This window comes from Leptosomus discolor, chromosome 10 (assembly GCF_034619465.1).
Source record: "Leptosomus discolor isolate bLepDis1 chromosome 10, bLepDis1.hap2, whole genome shotgun sequence".
Classification (NCBI taxonomy): domain Eukaryota; kingdom Metazoa; phylum Chordata; class Aves; order Leptosomiformes; family Leptosomidae; genus Leptosomus; species Leptosomus discolor.
In genome coordinates, this window is record NC_141400.1 from 23,860,009 (window position 1) to 23,881,805 (window position 21,797).

Below are 21,797 nucleotides of genomic sequence, written 5' to 3' on the forward strand. Positions count from 1 at the left end.
GACGTGTGTTGGGCTCTACGTCGGGACGTGTGTTGGGCTCTACGTCGGGACGTGTGTTGGGCTCTACATCAGGGTTTAGCTTACTTTCAGGTCTACGTCGGGACGTGTGTTGGGCTCTACGTCGGGATGTGTGTTGGGCTCTACATCAGGGAATAGCTTACTTTCAGGTCTACGTCAGGACATGTGTTGGGCTCTACGTCGGGACGTGTGTTGGGCTCTACGTCGGGACGTGTGTTGGGCTCTACATCAGGGTTTAGCTTACTTTCAGGTCTACGTCGGGACGTGTGTTGGGCTCTATATCAGGGTTTAGCTTACTTTCAGGTCTACGTCGGGACATGTGTTGGGCTCTACGTCGGGACGTGTTTTGGTCTCTGCATCAGGGTTTAGCTTACTTTCAGGTCTACGTCGGGACGTGTGTTGGGCTCTACATCAGGGTTTAGCTTACTTTAAGGTCTACGTCGGGACGTGTGTTGGGCTCTACGTCGGGACGTGTGTTGGGCTCTACGTCGGGACGTGTGTTGGGCTCTACATCAGGGTTTAGCTTACTTTCAGCTCTACGTCGGGATGTGTGTTGGGCTCTAGGTCAGGACGTGTGTTGGGCTCTAAGTCGGGATGTGTGTTGGGCTCTACGTCGGGGCGTGTGTTGGGCTCTACATCATGGTTTAGCTTACTTTCAGGTCTACGTCGAGACGTGTCTTGGGCTCTAGGTCCGGACGTGTGTTCGGCTCTAGGTCGGGTCGTGTGTTGGGCTCTACGTCGGGACGTGTGTTGGGCTCTACATCAGGGTTTAGCTTACTTTCAGGTTTACGTCGGGACGTGTGTTGGGCTCTACGTCGGGACGTGTGTTGGGCTCTACGTCGGGACGTGTGTTGGGCTCTACGTCGGGACGTGTGTTGGGCTCTACATCAGGGTTTAGCTTACTTTCAGGTATACGTCGGGACGTGTGTTGGGGTCTACGTCGGGACGTGTGTTGGGCTCTTCATCAGGGTTTAGCTTACTTTCAGGCCTACGTCGGGACGTGTGTTGGGCTCTAGGTCGGGACGTGTGTTGGGCTATATGTCGGGACGTGTGTTGGGCTCTACGTCGGGACGTGTGTTGGGCTCTACGTCGGGACGTGTGTTGGGCTGTACATCAGGGTTTAGCTTACTTTCAGGTCTACGTCGGGACGTGTGTTGGGCTCTACGTCGGGACGTGTGTTGGGCTATAGGTCGGGACGTGTGTTGGGCTCTACATCAGGGTTTAGCTTACTTTCAGGTCTACGTCGGGACGTGTGTTGGGCTCCACGTCGGGACGTGTGTTGGGCTCTAAGTTGGGACGTGTGTTGGGCTCTACGTCGGGACGTGTGTTGGGCTCTAAGTCGGGACGTGTGTTGGGCTCTACGTCGGGACGTGTGTTGGGCTCTACATCAGGGTTTAGCTTACTTTCAGGTCTACGTCGGGACGTGTGTTGGGCTCTACGTCGGGACGTGTGTTGGGCTCTACGTCGGGAAGTGTGTTGGGCTCTACATCAGGGTTTAGCTTACTTTCAGGTCTTTGTCGGGACGTGTGTTGGGCTCTACGTCGGGACGTGTGTTGGGCTCTACGTCGGGACGTGTGTTGGGCTCTACATCAGGGTTTAGCTTACTTTCAGGTCTAATTCGGGACGTGTGTTGGGGTCTACGTCGGGACGTATGTTGGGCTCTACGTCGGGACGTGTGTTGGCCTCTACATCAGGGTTTAGCTTACTTGCTGGTCTACGTCGGGACGTGTGTTGGGCTCTAGGTCTGGACGTGTGTTGGGCTCTAGGTCTGGACGTGTGTTGGGCTATAGGTCGGGACGTGTGTTGGGCTCTAGGTCGGGACGTGTGTTGGGCTGTATGTCGGGACGTGTGTTGGGCTGTACGTCGGGACGTGTGTTGGGCTCTACATCAGGGTTTAGCTTACTTTCAGGTCTACGTCGGGACGTGTGTTGGGCTCTACGTCTGGATGTGTGTTGGGCTCTACGTCGGGACGTGTGTTGGGCTCTACGTCGGGACGTGTTTTGGGCTCTACATCAGGGTATAGCTTACTTTCAGGTCTACGTCAGGACGTGTGTTCGGCTCTACGTCAGGACGTGTGTTGGGCTCTACGTCGGGACGTGTGTTGGGCTCTACGTCGGGACGTGTGCTGGGAACTACATCAGGGTTTAGCTTACTTTCATGTCTACGTCGGGACGTGTGTTGGGCTCTACATCAGTGTTTAGTTTACTTTCAGGTCTACGTCGGGACGTGTGTTGGGCTCTACGTCAGGACGTGTGTTGGGCTCTACGTCGGGACGTGTGTTGGGCTCTACATCAGGGTTTAGCTTACTTTCAGTTCTACGTCGGGACGTGTGTTCGGCTCTAGGTCTGGACGTGTGTTGGGCTCTACGTCGGGACGTGTGTTGGCCTCTACATCAGGGTTTAGCTTACTTTCAAGTCTACGTCGGAACGTGTGTTGAGTTCTACCTCGGGACGTGTGTTGGGCTCTACGTCGGGAGTGTGTTGGGCTCTACGTCGGGACGTGTGTTGGGCTCTACGTCGGGACGTGTGTTGGGATCTACGTCAGGGTTTAGCTTACTTTCAGGTCTACGTCGGGACGTGTGTTGGGCTCTGCATCAGGGTTTAGCTTACTTTCAGGTCTACGTCGGGACGTGTGTTGGGCTCTACGTCGGGACGTGTGCTGGGCTCTACGTCGGGACGTGTGTTGGGCTCTACATCGGGACGTGTGTTGGGCTCTGTGTCGGGACGTGTGTTGGGCTCTACATAAGGGTTTAGCTTACTTTCAGGTCTACGTTGGGAGGTGTGTTGTGCTCTACTTCGGGATGTGTGTTGGGCTCTACGCCGGGACGTGTGTTGGGCTCTACGTCGGGACGTGTGTTGGGCTCTACGTCGGGACGTGTGTTGGGCTCTACATCAGGGTTTAGCTTACTTTCAGGTCTACGTCGGGACGTGTGTTGGGCTCTACGTCGGGATGTGTGTTGGGCTCTACGTCGGGACATGTGTTGGGCTCTACGTCGGGACGTGTGTTGGGCTCTACATCAGGGTTTAGCTTAATTTCAGGTCTACGTCGGGACGTGTGTTGGGCTCTACATCAGGGTTTAGCTTAATTTCAGGTCTATGTCGGGACGTGTGTGTGGCTCTACGTCGGGACGTGTGTTGGGCACTACGTCGGGAAGTGTGTTGTGCTCTACATCAGGGTTAAGCTTACCTTCAGGTCTACGTCGGGACGTGTGCTGGGCTCTACGTCGGGACGTGTGTTGGGCTCTACGTCGGGACGTGTGTTGGGCTCTATGTCGGGACGTGTGTTGGGCTCTACATCAGAGTTTAGCTTACTTTCATGTCTACGTCGGGACGTGTGTTGGGCTCTACGTCGGGACGTGTGTTGGGCTCTACGTCGGATCGTATGTTGGGCTCTACGTCGGGACGTGTGTTGGGCTCTACGTCGGGATGTATGTTGGGCTCTACGTCGGGACGTGTGTTGGGCTCTACATCAGGGTTTAGCTTACTTTCAGGTCTACGTCGGGACGTTTGTTGGGCTCTACGTCGGGACGTGTTTTTGGCTCTACATCAGGGTTTAGCTTAATTTCAGGTCTACGTCGGGACGTGTGTTGGGCTCTGCATTAGGGTTTAGCTTACTTTCAGGTCTACGTCGGGACGTGTGTTGGGCTCTACGTCGGGACGTGTGTTGGGCTCTACATCAGGGTTAAGCTTACATTCAGGTCTACGTCGGGACGTGTGCTGGGCTCTACGTCGGTACGTGTGTTGGGCTCTACATCGGGACGTGTGTTGGGCTCTATGTCGGGACGTGTGTTGGGCTCTACATCAGGGTTTAGCTTACTTTCAGGTCTACGTCTGGACGTGTGTTGGGCTCTACGTCGGGACGGGTGTTGGGCTCTACGTCGGGACGTATGTTGGGCTCTACGTCGGGACGTGTGTTGGGCTCTACGTCGGGATGTATGTTGGGCTCTACGTCGGGACGTGTGTTGGTCTCTACATCAGGGTTTAGCTTACTTTCAGGTCTACGTCGGGACGTGTGTTGGTCTCTACGTCAGGACGTGTGTTGGGCTCTACATCAGGGTTTAGCTTACTTTCAGGTCTACGTCGGGACGTGTGTTGGGCTCCACGTCGGGACGTGTGTTGGGCTCCACGTCGGGACGTGTGTTGGCCTCTACATCAGGGTTTAGCTTACTTTCAGGTCTACGTCGGGACGTGTGTTGGGCTCTACATCAGGGTTTAGCTTACTTTCAGGTTTACGTCGTGACGTGTGTTGGGCGCTACATCAGGGTTTAGCATACTTTCAGGTCTACTTCGGGACGTGTGTTGGGCTCTACGTCGGGAAGTCTGTTGGGCTCTACATCAGGGTTTAGCTTATTTTCAGGTCTACGTCGGGACGTGTGTTGGGCTCTACGGCGGGACGTGTGTTGGGCTCTAAGTCGGGACGTGTCTTGGGCTCTACGTCAGGGTTTAGCTTAATTTCAGGTCTACCTCGGGACGTGTGTTGGGCTCTACGTCGGGACGTGTGTTGGGCTCTACATTGGGACGTGTGTTGGGCTCCACGTCGGGACGTGTCTTGGGCTCTACATCAGGGTTTAGCTTACTTTCAGGTCTACGTCGGGACGTGTGTTGGGCTCCACGTCGGGACGTGTGTTGGGCTCTACGTCGGGACGTGTGTTAGGCTCTACGTCAGGACGTGTGTTGGGCTCTACATCAGGGTTTACCTTACTTTCAGGTCTACGTCGGGACGTGTGTTGGGCTCCACGTCGGGACGTGTGTTGGGCTCCACGTCGGGACGTGTGTTGGGCTTTACGTCGAGACGTGTGTTGGGCTCTACATCAGGGTTTAGCTTACTTTCAGGTCTACGTCGGGACGTGTGTTGGGCTCTACGTCGGGACGTGTGTTGGGCTCTACGTCGGGACGTGTGTTGGGCTCTACATCAGGGTTTAGCTTACTTTCAGGTCTACGTCGGGACGTGTGTTGGGCTCTACGTCGGGACGTGTGTTGGGCTCTACGTCGGGACGTGTGTTGACCTCTACATCAGGGTTTAGCTTAATTTCAGGTCTACGTCGGGACGTGTGTTGGGCTCTACGTCGGGACGTGTGTTGGTCTCTACATCAGGGTTTAGCTTACTTTCAGGTCTACGTCGGGACGTGTGTTGGGCTCTAAGTCGGGACGTGTGTTGGGCTCTATGCCGGGACGTGTGTTGGGCTCTGCGTCGGGACGTGTGTTGGGCTCTACGTCGGGACGTGTGTTGGGCTCTACATCAGGGTTTAGCTTACTTTCAGGTCTACGTCGGGACGTGTGTTGGGCTATACGTCGGGATGTGTGTTGGCCTCTACGTCGGGACTTGTGTTGGGCTCTACGTCGGGACGTGTGTTGGGCTCTACATCAGGGTTTAGCTTAATTTCAGGTCTACGTCGGGACGTGTGTTGGGCTCTACATCAGGGTTTAGCTTAATTTCAGGTCTACGTCGGGACGTGTCTTGGGCTCTACGTCGGGACGTGTGTTGGGCTCTACGTCGGGAAGTGTGTTGGGCTCTACATCAGGGTTAATCTTACCTTCAGGTCTACGTCGGGACGTGTGCTGGGCTCTACGTCGGGACGTGTGTTGGGCTCTACGTCGGGACGTGTGTTGGGCTCTATGTCGGGACGTGTGTTGGGCTCTACATCAGGGTTTATCTGACTTCCATGTCTACGTCTGGACGTGTGTTGGGCTCTACGTCGGGACGTGTGTTGGGCTCTACGTCGGATCGTATGTTGGGCTCTACGTCGGGACGTGTGTTGGGCTCTACGTCGGGATGTATGTTGGGCTCTACGTCGGGACGTGTGTTGGGCTCTACATCAGGGTTTAGCTTACTTTCAGGTCTACGTCGGGACGTGTGTTGGGCTCTACGTCGGGACGTGTGTTGGTCTCTACGTCGGGACGTGTTTTTGGCTCTACATCAGGGTTTAGCTTAATTTCAGGTCTACGTCGGGACGTGTGTTGGGCTCTGCATCAGGGTTTAGCTTACTTTCAGGTCTACGTCGGGACGTGTGTTGGGCTCTACGTCAAGACGTGTGTTGGGCTCTACGTCGGGACGTGTGTTGGGCTATACATCAGGGTTAAGCTTACCTTCAGGTCTACGTCGGGACGTGTGCTGGGATCTACGTCGGGACGTGTGTTGGGCTCTACGTCGGGACGTGTGTTGGGCTCTATGTCGGGACATGTGTTGGGCTCTACATCAGGGTTTAGCTTACTTTCAGGTCTAAGTCTGGACGTGTGTTGGGCTCTACGTCGGGACGTGTGTTGGGCTCTACGTCGGGACGTGTGTTGGGCTCTACGTCGGGATGTATGTTGGGCTCTACGTCGGGACGTGTGTTGGTCTCTACATCAGGGTTTAGCTTACTTTCAGGTCTATGTCGGGACGTGTGTTGGGCTTTACGTCGGGACGTGTGTTGGGCTTTACATCAGGGTTTAGCTTAATTTCAGGTCTACGTCGGGACGTGTGTTGGGCTCTACGTCGGGACGTGTGTTGGGCTCTACGGCGGGACGTGTTCTGGGCTCTACATCACGGTTTAGCTTAATTTCAGGTCTACGTCGGGACGTGTGTTGGGCTCTGCATCAGGGTTTAGCTTACTTTCAGGTCTACGTGGGGACGTGTGTTGGGCTCTACGTCGGGACGTGCGTTGGGCTCTACGTCGTAACGTGTGTTGGGCTCTAGGTCGGGACGTGTGCTGGGATCTACATCAGGGTTTAGCTTAATTTCAGGTCTACACAGGGACGTGTGTTGGGCTCTACGTCGGGACGTGTGTTGGGCTCTACGTCGGGACGTGTGTTGGACTCTACATCAGGGTTTAGCTTACTTTCAGGTCTACGTTGTGACGTGTGTTGGGCTCTACATCAGCGTTTAGCTTACTTAAAGGTCTACGTCGGGACGTGTGTTGGGCTCTACGTCGGGACGTGTGTTGGGCTCTACGTCGGGACATGTGTTGGGCTCTACATCAGGGTTTAGCTTAATTTGAGGTCTACGTCGGGACGTGTGTTGGGCTCTACATCAGGGTTTAGCTTCATTTCAGATCTACGTCGGGACGTGTGTTGGGCTCTACGTCGGGACGTGTGTTGGGCTCTACGTCGGGACGTGTGTTGGGCTCTACATCAGGGTTTAGCTTAATTTCAGGTCTACGTCGGGACGTGTGTTGGGCTCTACTTCGGGACGTGTGTTGGGCTCTACATCAGGGTTTAGCTTACTTTCAGGTCTACGTCGGGACGTGTGTTGGGCTCTACGTCGGGACGTGTGTTGGGCTCTACATCAGGGTTTAGCTTAATTTCAGGTCTACGTCGGGACGTGTGTTGCGCTCTACATCAGGGTTTAGCTTAATTTCAGGTCTACGTCGGGACGTGTGTTGGGCTCTACGTCGGGACGTGTGTTGGGCTCTACGTCGGGACTTGCGTTGGCTCTACATCAGGGTTTAGATTACTTTCAGGTCTACGTCGGGACGTGTGTTGGGCTCTACTTCGGGATGTGTGTTGGGCTCTACGTCGGGACGTATTTTGGGCTCTACATCAGAGTTTAGCTTACTTTCAGGTCTACGTCGGGACGTGTGTTGGGCTCTACGTCGGGTCGTGTGTTGGGCTCTACGTCGGGACATGTGTTGGGCTCTACATCAGGGTTTAGCTTACTTTCAAGTGTACGTCGGGACGTGTTTTGGGCTCTACGTCGGGACGTGTGTTGGGCTCTACGTCGGGATGTGTGTTGGGCTCTACGTCGGGACGTGTGTTGGGCTCTACTTCGGGACGTGTGTTGGGCTCTACATCAGGGTTTAGCTTACTTTCAGGTCTACGTCGGGACGTGTGTTGGGCTCTACGTCGTGACGTGTGTTGGGCTCTACGTCGGGACGTGTGTTGGGCTCTACATCAGGGTTTAGCTTACTTTCAGGTCTACGTCGGGACGTGTGTTGGGCTCTACGTCTGGATGTGTGTTGGGCTCTACGTCGGGACGTGTGTTGGGCTCTACATCAGGGTATAGCTTACTTTCAGGTCTACGTCGGGACGTGTGTTGGGCTCTACGTCGGGACGTGTGTTGGGCTCTACATCAGGGTTTAGCTTACTTTCAGGTCTACGTCGGGACGTGTGATGGGCTCTACGTCTGGATGTGTGTTGGGCTCTACGTCGGGACGTGTGTTGGGCTCTACGTCGGGACGTGTGTTGGGCTATACATCAGGGTATAGCTTACTTTCAGGTCTACGTCGGGACGTGTGTTGGGCTCTACATCAGGGTTTAGCTTACTTTAAGGTCTACGTCGGGACGTGTGTTGAGCTCTACTTCGGGACGTGTGTTGGGCTCTACGTCGGGACGTGTGTTGGGCTCTACGTCGGGACGTGTGCTGGGCTCTACATCAGGGTTTAGCTTACTTTCAGGTCTACATCGGGACGTGTGTTGGGCTCTACATCACGGTTTTGTTTACTTTCAGGTCTACGTCGGGACGTGTGTTGGGCTCCACGTCGGGACGTGTGTTGGGCTCTACGTCGGGACGTGTGTTGGGCTGTACGTCGGGACGTGTGTTGGGCTCTACATCAGGGTTTAGCTTAATTTCAGGTCTACGTAGGGACGTGTGTTGGGCTCTACATCAGGGTTTAGCTTACTTTCAGGTCTACGTCGGGACGTGTGTTGGGCTATACATCAGGGTTAAGCTTACCTTCAGGTCTACGTCGGGACGTGTGCTGGGATCTACGTCGGGACGTGTGTTGGGCTCTACATCGGGACGTGTGTTGGGCTCTATGTCGGGACATGTGTTGGGCTCTACATCAGGGTTTAGCTTACTTTCAGGTCTAAGTCTGGACGTGTGTTGGGCTCTACGTCGGGACGTGTGTTGGGCTCTACGTCGGGACGTATGTTGGGCTCTACGTCGGGACGTGTGTTGGGCTCTACGTCGGGATGTATGTTGGGCTCTACGTCGGGACGTGTGTTGGTCTCTACATCAGGGTTTAGCTTACTTTCAGGTCTATGTCGGGACGTGTGTTGGGCTTTACGTCGGGACGTGTGTTGGGCTTTACATCAGGGTTTAGCTTAATTTCAGGTCTACGTCGGGACGTGTGTTGGGCTCTACGTCGGGACGTGTGTTGGGCTCTACGGCGGGACGTGTTTTGGGCTCTACATCAGGGTTTAGCTTAATTTCAGGTCTACGTCGGGACGTGTGTTGGGCTCTGCATCAGGGTTTAGCTTACTTTCAGGTCTACGTGGGGACGTGTGTTGGGCTCTACGTCGGGACGTGCGTTGGGCTCTACGTCGTTACGTGTGTTGGGCTCTAGGTCGGGACGTGTGCTGGGATCTACATCAGGGTTTAGCTTAATTTCAGGTCTACACAGGGACGTGTGTTGGGCTCTACGTCGGGACGTGTGTTGGGCTCTACGTCGGGACGTGTGTTGGACTCTACATCAGGGTTTAGCTTACTTTCAGGTCTACGTTGTGACGTGTGTTGGGCTCTACATCAGCGTTTAGCTTACTTAAAGGTCTACGTCGGGACGTGTGTTTGGCTCTACGTCGGGACGTGTGTTGGGCTCTACGTCGGGACATGTGTTGGGCTCTACATCAGGGTTTAGCTTAATTTGAGGTCTACGTCGGGACGTGTGTTGGGCTCTACATCAGGGTTTAGCTTCATTTCAGATCTACGTCGGGACGTGTGTTGGGCTCTACGTCGGGACGTGTGTTGGGCTCTACGTCGGGACGTGTGTTGGGCTCTACATCAGGGTTTAGCTTAATTTCAGGTCTACGTCGGGACGTGTGTTGGGCTCTACTTCGGGACGTGTGTTGGGCTCTACATCAGGGTTTAGCTTACTTTCAGGTCTACGTCGGGACGTGTGTTGGGCTCTACTTCGGGACGTGTGTTGGGCTCTACATCAGGGTTTAGCTTAATTTCAGGTCTACGTCGGGATGTGTGTTGCGCTCTACATCAGGGTTTAGCTTAATTTCAGGTCTACGTCGGGACGTGTGTTGGGCTCTACGTCGGGACGTGTGTTGGGCTCTACGTCGGGACTTGCGTTGGCTCTACATCAGGGTTTAGATTACTTTCAGGTCTACGTCGGGACGTGTGTTGGGCTCTACTTCGGGATGTGTGTTGGGCTCTACGTCGGGACGTATTTTGGGCTCTACATCAGAGTTTAGCTTACTTTCAGGTCTACGTCGGGACGTGTGTTGGGCTCTACGTCGGGTCGTGTGTTGGGCTCTACGTCGGGACATGTGTTGGGCTCTACATCAGGGTTTAGCTTACTTTCAAGTGTACGTCGGGACGTGTTTTGGGCTCTACGTCGGGACGTGTGTTGGGCTCTACGTCGGGATGTGTGTTGGGCTCTACGTCGGGACGTGTGTTGGGCTCTACTTCGGGACGTGTGTTGGGCTCTACATCAGGGTTTAGCTTACTTTCAGGTCTACGTCGGGACGTGTGTTGGGCTCTACGTCGGGACGTGTGTTGGGCTCTACATCAGGGTTTAGCTTAATTTCAGGTCTACGTCGGGACGTGTGTTGGGCTCTACATCAGGGTTTAGCTTACTTTGAGGTCTACGTCGGGACGTGTGTTGGGCTCTACGTCGGGACGTGTGTTGGGCTCTACATCAGGGTTTAGCTTAATTTCAGGTCTACGTCGGGACGTGTGTTGGGCTCTACGTCGGGACGTGTGTTGGGCTCTACTTCGGGACGTGTGTTGGGCTCTACGTCGGGAGGTGTGTTGGGTTCTACATCAGGGTTTAGCTTACTTTCAGGTCTACGTATGGACGTGTGTTGGGGTTTACGTCGGGACGTGTGTTGGGGTGTACGTCGGGACGTGTGTTGGGCTCTACTTCGGGACCTGTGTAGGGCTCTACGTCGGGACGTGTGTTGGGCTCTACATCAGGGTTTAGCTTACTTTCAGGTCTACGTCGGGATGTGTGTTGGGTCTAGGTCGGGACGTGTGTTGGGCTATAGGTCGGGACGGGTGTTGGGCTCTAGATCGGGACGTGTGTTGGGCTCTACGTCGGGACGTGTGTTGGGCTCTACATCAGGGTTTAGCTTACTTTCACGTCTACGTCGGGACGTGTGTTGGGCTTACGTCGGGACGTGTGTTGGGCTCTATATTGGGACGTGTGTTGGGCTCTACGTCGGGACGTGTTTTGGGCTCTACATCAGGGTTTAGCTTTTTTCAGGTCTACGTCGGGACGTGTGTTGGGCTCTACGTCGGGACGTGTGTTGGGATCTACGTCGGGACGTGTGTTGGGCTCTACATCAGGGTTTAGCTTACTTTCAGGTCTACGTCGGGACGTGTGTTGGGCTCTAGGTCTGGACGAGTGTTGGGCTCTAGGTCGGGACGTGTGTTGGGCTCTACGTCGTGACGTGTGTTGGGCTCTACGTCGGGACGTGTGTTGGGCTCTACATCAGGGTTTAGCTTACTTTCAGGTCTACGTCGGGACGTGTGTTGGGCTCTACGTCTGGATGTGTGTTGGGCTCTACGTCGGGACGTGTGTTGGGCTCTACATCAGGGTATAGCTTACTTTCAGGTCTACGTCGGGACGTGTGTTGGGCTCTACGTCGGGACGTGTGTTGGGCTCTACATCAGGGTTTAGCTTACTTTCAGGTCTACGTCGGGACGTGTGATGGGCTCTACGTCTGGATGTGTGTTGGGCTCTACGTCGGGACGTGTGTTGGGCTCTACGTCGGGACGTGTGTTGGGCTCTACGTCGGGACGTGTGTTGGGCTCTACATCAGGGTATAGCTTACTTTCAGGTCTACGTCGGGACGTGTGTTGGGCTCTACATCAGGGTTTAGCTTACTTTAAGGTCTACGTCGGGACGTGTGTTGAGCTCTACTTCGGGACGTGTGTTGGGCTCTACGTCGGGACGTGTGTTGGGCTCTACGTCGGGACGTGTGCTGGGCTCTACATCAGGGTTTAGCTTACTTTCAGGTCTACATCGGGACGTGTGTTGGGCTCTACATCACGGTTTAGTTTACTTTCAGGTCTACGTCGGGACGTGTGTTGGGCTCCACGTCGGGACGTGTGTTGGGCTCTACGTCGGGACGTGTGTTGGGCTGTACGTCGGGACGTGTGTTGGGCTCTACATCAGGGTTTAGCTTAATTTCAGGTCTACGTAGGGACGTGTGTTGGGCTCTACATCAGGGTTTAGCTTACTTTCAGGTCTACGTCGGGGCGTGTGTTGGGCTCTACATCAGGGTTTAGCTTACTTTCAGGTCTACGTCGGGACGTGTGTTGGGCTCTACGTCGGGACGTGTGTTGGGCTCTACGTTGGGACGTGTGTTGGGCTGTACGTCGGGACGTGTGTTGGGCTCTACATCAGGGTTTAGCTGACTTTCAGGTCTACGTCGGGACGTGTGTTGGGCTCTACGTCCGGACGTGTGTTGGGCTCTACGTCGGGAGGTGTGTTGGGCTCTACGTTGGGACGTGTGTTGGGCTCTACGTCGGGACGTGTGTTGGGCTCTACATCAGGGTTTAGCTTACTTTCAGGTCTACGTCGGGACGTGTGTTGGGCTGTACGTCGGGACGTGTGTTGGGCTGTACGTCGGGACGTGTTTTGGGCTCTACGTCGGGACGTGTGTTGGGCTCTACATCAGGGTTTAGCTTACTTTCAGGTCTACGTTGGGACGTGTGTTGAGCTCTACGTCGGGACGTGTGTTGGGCTCTAGGTCGGGACTTTTGTTGGGCTCTACGTCGGGACGTGAGTTGGTTTCTACGTCGGGACGTGTTTTGGGCTCTACGTCGGGACGTGTGTTGGGCTCTACATCAGGGTTTAGCTTACTTTCAGGTCTACGTTGGGACGTGTGTTGAGCTCTACGTCGGGACGTGTGTTGGGCTCTAGGTCGGGACTTTTGTTGGGCTCTACGTCGGGACGTGAGTTGGTTTCTACGTCGGGACGTGAGTTGGTTTCTACGTCGGGACGTGTGTTGGGGTCTACGTCGGGACGTGTGTTGGGCTCTACATCAGGGTTTATCTTACTTTTAGGTCTACTTCTGGACGTGTGTTGGGCTCTACGTCAGGACCTGTGTTGGGCTCTACCTCGGGACGTGTGTTGGGCTCTACATCAGGGTTTAGCTTACTTTCAGGTCTACGTCGGGACGTGTGTTGGGCTCTACGTCGGGACGTGTGTTGGGCTGTACGTCGGGACGTATGTTGGGCTCTACATCAGGGTTTAGCTTAATTTCAGGTCTACTTCGGGACGTGTGTTGGGCTCTACATCAGGGTTTAGCTTACTTTCAGGTCTACGTCGGGACGTGTGTTGGGCTCTACGTCGGGACGTGTTTTGGCCTCTTCGTTGGGACGTGTGTTGGACTGTACGTCGGGACGTGTGTTGGGCTCTACATCAGGGTTTAGCTTACTTTCAGGTCTACGTCGGGACATGTGTTGGGCTCTACGTTGGGACGTGTGTTGGGCTCTACGTCGGGACGTGTGTTGGGCTCTACATCAGGGTTTAGCTTACTTTCAGGTCTACGTCGGGACGTGTGTTGGGCTCTACGTCGGGATGTGTGTTGGGCTCTACATCAGGGAATAGCTTACTTTCAGGTCTACGTCGGGACATGTGTTGGGCTCTACGTCGGGACTGTGTTGGGCTCTACGTCGGGACGTGTGTTGGGCTCTACATCAGGGTTTATCTTACTTTCAGGTCTACGTCGGGACGTGTGTTGGGCTCTACGTCGGGACGTGTGTTGGGCTCTACGTCGGGACGTGTGTTGACCTCTACATCAGGGTTTAGCTTAATTTCAGGTCTACGTCGGGACGTGTGTTGGGCTCCACATAAGTTTTTAGCTTACTTTCAGGTCTACGTCGTGGTGTGTGTTGGGCTCTACATCAGGGTTTAGCTTACTTTCAGGTCTACGTCGGGACGTGTGTTGGGCTCTACGTCGGGACGTGTGTTGGGCTCTACGTTGGGACGTGTGTTGGGCTGTACGTCGGGACGTGTGTTGGGCTCTACATCAGGGTTTAGCTTACTTTCAGGTCTACGTCGGGACGTGTGTTGGGGTTTACGTCGGGACGTGTGTTGGGCTCTACGTCGGGACGTGTGTTGGGCTCTACGTCGGGACGTGTGTTGGGCTCTACATCAGGGTTTAGCTTACTTTCAGGTCTACGTCGGGACGTGTGTTAGGCTCTACATCACGGTTTAGCTTACTTTCAGCTCTACGTCGGGACATATGTTGGGCTCTACATCAGGGTTTAGCTTACTTTCAGTTCTACGTCGGGACGTGTGTTGGGCTCTACGTCGGGACGTGTGTTGCGCTCTACATCAGGGTTTAGCTTACTTTAAGGTCTACGTCGGGACGTGTGTTGGGTTCTATATCAGGGTTTAGCTTACTTTCAGGTCTACCTATGGACGTGTGTTGGGGTCTACGTCGGGACGTGTGTTGGGCTCTACGTCGGGACGTGTGTTGGGCTCTACGTCGGGACGTGTGTTGGGCTCTGCATCAGGGTTTAGCTTACTTTAAGGTCTACGTCGGGACGTGTGTTGGGTTCTACGTCGGGACGTGTGTTGGGCTCTACGTCGGGACGTGTGTTGGGCTCTATATCAGGGTTTAGCTTACTTTCAGGTCTACCTATGGACGTGTGTTGGGGTCTACGTCGGGACGTGTGTTGCGCTCTACTTCGGGACGTGTGTTCGTCTCTATATCAGGGATTAGCTTATTTTCAGGTCTACCTCGGGACGTGTGTTGGGCTCTACGTCGGGACGTGTGTTGGGCTCTACATCAGGGTTTAGCTTACTTTCAGGTCTACGTCGGGACGTGTGTTGGGCTCTACATCATGGTTTAGCTTAATTTCAGGTCTACGTCGGGACGTGTGTTGGGCTCTACGTCGGGACGTGTGTTGGGCTCTACGTCGGGACGTGTGTTGGGCTCTACATCAGGGTATAGCTTACTTTCAGGTCTACGTCGGGACGTGTGTTGGGCTCTACGTCGGGACGTGTGTTGGGCTCTACGTCGGGACGTGTGTTGGGCTCTACATCAGGGTTTAGCTTACTTTCAGGTCTACGTCGGGACGTGTGTTGGGCTCTACGTTGGGACGTGTGTTGGGCTCTACATCATGGTTTAGCTTAATTTCAGGTCTACCTCGGGACGTGTGTTGGGCTCTACGTCGGGACATGTGTTGGGCTCTACGTCGGGACGTGTGTTTCGCTCTACGTCGTGACGTCTGTTGGGCTCCACGTCGGGACGTGTGTTGGGCTCCACGTCGGGACGTGTGTTGGGCTCCACGTCGGGACGTGTGTTGTGCTCTACGTCGGGACATGTGTTGGGCTCTACATCAGGGTTTAGCTTACTTTCAGGTCTACGTCGCGACGTCTGTTGGGCTCTACGTCGGGACGTGTGTTGGGCTCTACGTCGGGACGTGTGTTGGGCTCTACGTCGGGACGTGTGTTGGGCTCTACGTCGGGACGTGTGTTGGGCTCTACATCAGGGTTTAGCTTACTTTCAGGTCTACGTCGGGACGTGTGTTGGGCTCTACGTCGGGACGTGTGTTGGTCTCTATATCAGGGTTTAGCTTACTTTCAGGTCTACGTCGGGACGTGTGTTGGGCTATAGGTCGGGACGTGTGTTGGTCTCTAGTTCGGGACGTGTGTTGGGCTCTCGGTCGGGACGTCTGTTGAGCTCTACGTCGGGACGTGTGTTGGGCTCTACGTCGGGACGTGTGTTGGGCTCTACGTCGGGACGTGTGTTGGGCTCTACATCAGGGTTTAGCTTACTTTCATGTCTATGTCGGGACGTGTCTTAGGGGTTACGACGGGACGTGTGTTGGGCTCTACGTTGGGACGTGTGTTGGGCTCTACGTTGGGACGTGTGTTGGGCTCTACGTCGGGACTTGTGTTGGGCTCTACATCACGGTTTAGCTTACTTTCAGGTCTACGTCGGGACGTGTTTTGGGCTCTAGGTCTGGACGTGTGTTGGACTCTACGTCGGGATGTGTGTTGGGCTCTACATCAGGGTATAGCTTACTTTCAGGTCTACGTCGGGACGTGTGTTGGGATCTACGTCGGGACGTGTGTTGGGCTCTACGTCGGGACGTGTGTTGGGCTCTACATCAGGGTTTAGCTTACTTTCAGGTCTACGTCGGGACGTGTGTTGGGCTCTACATCATGGTTTAGCTTAATTTCAGGTCTACGTCGGGACGTGTGTTGGGCTCTAGGTCGGGACGTGTGCTGGGCTATAGGTCGGGACGTGTGTTGGGCTATAGGTCGGGACGTCTGTTGGGCTCTAGGTCAGGGTTTAGCTTTTTTTCAGGTCTACGTCGGGACTTGTGTTGGGCTCTAGGTCCGGACGTGTGTTCGGCTCTAGGTCGGGACGTGTGTTGGGCTCTACGTCGGGATGTGTGTTGGGATCTACATCAGGGTTTAGCTTACTTTCAGGTCTACGTCGGGACGTGTGTTGGGCTCTATATCGGGACGTGTGTTGGGTTCTACGTCGGGACGTGTGTTGGGCTCTACATCAGGGTATAGCTTACTTTCAGGTCTACGTCGGGACGTGTGTTGGGCTCTACGTCGGGACGTGTGTTGGGCTCTACGTCGGGACATGTGTTGGGCTCTACGTCGGGATGTGTGTTGGGCTCTACGTCTGGACGTGTGTCGGGCTCTACATCAGGGATTAGCTTACTTTCAGGTCTACGTCGGGACGTGTGTTGAGCTCTACGTCGGGACGTGTGTTGGGCTCTACGTCGGGACGTGTGTTGGGCTCTACATCAGGGTTTAGCTTACTTTCAGGTCTACGTCGGGACGTGTGTTGGGCTCTACGTCGGGACGTGTGTTGGGCTCTACGTCGGGACGTGTGTTGGGCTCTACATCAGGGTTTAGCTTACTTTCAGGTCTACGTCGGGACGTGTGTTGGGCTCTACGTCGGTACGTGTGTTGGGCTCTTCATCAGGGTTTAGCTTACTTTCAGGCCTACGTCGGGACGTGTGTTGGGCTCTAGGTCGGGACGTGTGTTGGGCTATAGGTCGGGACGTGTGTTGGGCTCTACGTCGGGACGTGTGTTGGGCTCTACGTCGGGACGTGTGTTGGGCTCTACATCAGGGTTTAGCTTACTTTCAGGTCTACGTCGGGACGTGTGTTGGGGTCTACGTCGGGACGTGTGTTGGGCTCTTCATCAGGGTTTAGCTTACTTTCAGGCCTACGTCGGGACGTGTGTTGGGCTCTAGGTCGGGACGTGTGTTGGGCTATAGGTCGGGACGTGTGTTGGGCTCTACGTCGGGACGTGTGTTGGGCTCTACATCAGGGTTTAGCTTACTTTCATGTCTACGTCGGGACGTGTGTTGGGCTCTACGTCGGGGCGTGTGTTGGGCTCTACATCATGGTTTAGCTTACTTTCAGGTCTACGTCGAGACGTGTGTTGGGCTCTAGGTCGGGACGTTTGCTGGGCTATAGGTCGGGACGTGTGTTGGGCTATAGGTCGGGACGTGTGTTGGCCTCTACCTCAGAGTTTAGCTTACTTTCAGGTCTACGTCGGGACGGGTGATGGGCTCTACGTCGGGACGTGTGTTGGGCTCTAGGTCGGGACGTGTGTTGGGCTCTACATCAGGGTTTAGCTTACTTTCAGGTCTACGTCGGGACGTGTGTTGGGCTCTACGTCGGGACGTGTGTTGGGCTCTACGTCGGGACGTGTGTTGGGCTCTACATCAGGGTTTAGCTTACTTTGAGGTCTACGTCGGGACGTGTGTTGGGCTCTACGTCGGGACGTGTGTTGGGGTCTACGTCGGGACGTGTGTTGGGCTCTACGTCGGGACGTCTGTTGGGCTCTACGTCGGGACGTGTGTTGCGCTCTATATCAAGGTATAGCTTACTTTCAGGTCTACGTCGGGACGTGTGTTGGGCTCTACGTCGGGACGTGTGTTGGGCTCTACGTCGGGATGTGTGTTGGGCTCTAATTCTGGACGTGTGTTGGGCTCTACATCAGGGTTTAGCTTACTTTCAGGTCTCCGTCGGGACGTGTGTTGAGCTCTACGTCGGGACGTGTGTTGGGCTCTACCTCAGGGTTTAGCTTACTTTCAGATCTACGTCGGGGCGTGTGTTGGGCTCTACGTCGGGACGTGTGTTGGGCTCTACGTCGGGACGTGTGTTGGGCTCTACATCAGGGTTTAGCTTAATTTCAGATCTACGTCGGGACGTGTGTTGGGCTCTACGTCGGGACGTGTGTTGGGTTCGACATCAGGGTTTAGCTTACTTTCAGGTCTACGTCGGGACTTGTGTTGGGCTCTAGGTCCGGACGTGTGTTGGGCTCTAGGTCGGGACGTGTGTTGGGCTCTACGTCGGGACGTGCGTTGGTCGCTACGTTGGGCCGTGTGTTAGGGGGCTACGTCGGGACGTGTGTTGGGCTCTACGTCGGGACGTGTGTTGGGCTCTACATCAGGGTTTAGCTTACTTTGAGGTCTACGTCGGGACATGTGTTGGGCTCTACGTCGGGACGTGTGTTGGGGTCTACGTCGGGACATGTGTTGGGCTCTACGTCGGCACGTATGTTGGGCTCTACGTCGGGACGTGTGTTGGGCTCTACATCAGGGTTTAGCTTACTTTCAGGTCTCCGTCGGGACGTGTGTTGGGCTCTAGGTCGGGACGTTTGCTGGGCTATAGGTCGGGACGTGTGTTGGGCTATAGGTCGGGACGTGTGTTGGCCTCTACCTCAGAGTTTAGCTTACTTTCAGGTCTACGTCGGGACGGGTGATGGGCTCTACGTCGGGACGTGTGTTGGGCTCTAGGTCGGGACGTGTGTTGGGCTCTACATCAGGGTTTAGCTTACTTTCAGGTCTACGTCGGGACGTGTGTTGGGCTCTACGTCGGGACGTGTGTTGGGCTCTACGTCGGGACGTGTGTTGGGCTCTACATCAGGGTTTAGCTTACTTTGAGGTCTACGTCGGGACGTGTGTTGGGCTCTACGTCGGGACGTGTGTTGGGCTCTACGTCGGGACGTGTGTTGGGCTCTACATCAGGGTTTAGCTTACTTTCAGGTCTACGTCGGGATGTGTGTTGGGCGCTCTACCTCAGGGTTTAGCTTAATTTCAGGTCTACGTCAGGACGTGTGTTGGGCTCTACGTCGGGACGTGTGTTGGGCTCTACGTCGGGACGTGTGTTGAGCTCTACGTCGGGACGTGTGTTGGGTTCGACATCAGGGTTTAGCTTACTTTCAGGTCTACGTCGGACGTGTGTTGGGCTCTACGTCGGGACGTGTGTTGGGCTCTACATCAGGGTTTAGCTTACTTTCAGGTCTACGTCGGGACGTGTGTTAGGCTCTACGTCGGGACGTGTGTTGGGCTCTAAGTCGGCACGTGTGTTGGGCTCTACATCAGGGTTTAGCTTACTTTCAGCTCTACGTCGGGACGTGTGTTGGGCTCTAGGTCGGGACGTGTGTTGGGCTCTACATCATGGTTTAGCTTACTTTCAGGTCTACGTCGAGACGTGTGTTGGGCTCTAGGTCGGGACGTGTGCTGGGCTATAGGTCGGGACGTGTGCTGGGCTATAGGTCGGGACGTGTGTTGGGCTCTAGGTCGGGACGTGTGCTGGGCTATAGGTCGGGACGTGTGTTGGGCTATAGGTCGGGACGTGTGTTGGGCTCTAGGTCAGGGTTTAGCTTACTTTCAGGTCTACGTCGGGACTTGTGTTGTGCTCTAGGTCCGGACGTGTGTTCGGCTCTAGGTCGGGACGTGTGTTGGGCTCTACGTCGGGACGTGTGTTGGGCTCTACATCAGGGTTTAGCTTACTTTCAGGTCTACGTCGGGACGTGTGTTGGGCTCTACATCGGGACGTGTGTTGGGTTCTACGTCGGGACGTGTGTTGGGCTCTACATCAGGGTATAGCTTACTTTCAGGTCTACGTCGGGACGTGTGTTGGGCTCTACGTCGGGACGTGTGTTGGGCTCTACGTCGGGACATGTGTTGGGCTCTACGTCGGGATGTGTGTTGGGCTCTACGTCTGGACGTGTGTTGGGCTCTACATCAGGGATTAGCTTACTTTCAGGTCTACGTCGGGACGTGGGTTGAGCTCTACGTCGGGACGTGTGTTGGGCTCTACGTCGGGACGTGTGTTGGGCTCTACATCAGGGTTTAGCTTACTTTCAGGTCTACGTCGGGACGTGTGTTGGGCTCTACGTCGGGACGTGTGTTGGGCTCTACGTCGGGACGTGTGTTGGGCTCTACAACAGGGTTTAGCTTACTTTCAGGTCTACGTCGGGACGTGTGTTGGGGTCTACGTCGGGACGTGTGTTGGGCTCTTCATCAGGGTTTAGCTTACTTTCAGGCCTACGTCGGGACGTGTGTTGGGCTCTAGGTCGGGACGTGTGTTGGGCTATAGGTCGGGACGTGTGTTGGGCTCTACGTCGGGACGTGTGTTGGGCTCTACGTCGGGACGTGTGTTGGGCTCTACATCAGGGTTTAGCTTACTTTCAGGTCTACGTCGGGACGTGTGTTGGGCTCTACGTCGGGACGTGTGTTGGGCTCTAAGTCGGGACGTGTGTTGGGCTCTACATCAGGGTTTAGCTTAATTTCAGGTCTACGTCGGGACGTGTGTTGGGCTCTACGTCGGGACGTGTGTTGGGCTCTACATCAGGGTTTACCTTAATTTCAGGTCTACGTCGGGACGTGTGTTGGGCTCTACGTCGGGACGTGTGTTGGGCTCTACATCAGGGTTTAGCTTACTTTCAGCTCTACGTCGGGACGTGTGTTGGGCTCTAGGTGGAGACGTGTGTTGGGCTATAGGTCGAGACGTGTGTTGGGCTCTAGGTCAGGACGTGTGTTGGGCTCTACGTCGGGATGTGTGTTGGGCTCTACGTCGGGGCGTGTGTTGGGCTCTACATCATGGTTTAGCTTACTTTCAGGTCTACGTCGAGACGTGTGTTGGGCTCTAGGTCGGGACGTTTGCTGGGCTATAGGTCGGGACGTGTGTTGGGCTATAGGTCGGGACGTGTGTTGGCCTCTACCTCAGCGTTTAGCTTACTTTCAGGTCTACGTCGGGACGGGTGTTGGGCTCTACGTCGGGACGTGTGTTGGGCTCTACGTCGGGACGTGTGTTCGGCTCTACATCAGGGTTTAGCTTACTTTCAGGTCTACGTCGGGACGTGTGTTGGGCTCTACGTCGGGACATGTGTTGGGCTCTACGTCGGGACGTGTGTTGGGCTCTAAGTCGGGACGTGTGTTGGGCTCTACATCAGGGTTTAGCTTACTTTCAGGTCTCCGTCGGGACGTGTGTTGAGCTCTACGTCGGGACGTGTGTTGGGCTCTACGTCGGGACGTGTGTTGGGCTCTACATCAGGGTTTAGCTTACTTTCAGGTCTACGTCGGGATATGTGTTGGGCTCTACGTCGGGACGTGTGTTGGGCTCTACGTCGGGACGTGTGTTGAGCTCTACGTCGGGACGTGTGTTGGGTTCGACATCAGCGTTTAGCTTACTTTCAGGTCTACGTCGGGACGTGTGTTGGGCTCTACGTCGGGACGTGTGTTGGGCTCTACGTCGGGACGTGTGTTGGGCTCTACATCAGGGTTTAGCTTACTTTGAGGTCTACGTCGGGACGTGTGTTGGGCTCTACGTCGGGACGTGTGTTGGGCTCTAAGTCAGGACGTGTCTTGGGCTCTACGTCGGGACGTGTCTTGGGCTCTACATCAGGGTTTACCTTAATTTCAGGTCTACGTCGGGACATGTGTTGGGCTCTACGTCGGGACGTGTGTTGGGCTCTACGTCGGGACGTGTGTTGGGCTCTACATCAGGGTTTAGCTTACTTTCAGCTCTACGTCGGGATGTGTGTTGGGCTCTACGTCGGGGCGTGTGTTGGGCTCTACATCATGGTTTTGCTTACTTTCAGGTCTACGTCGAGACGTGTGTTGGGCTC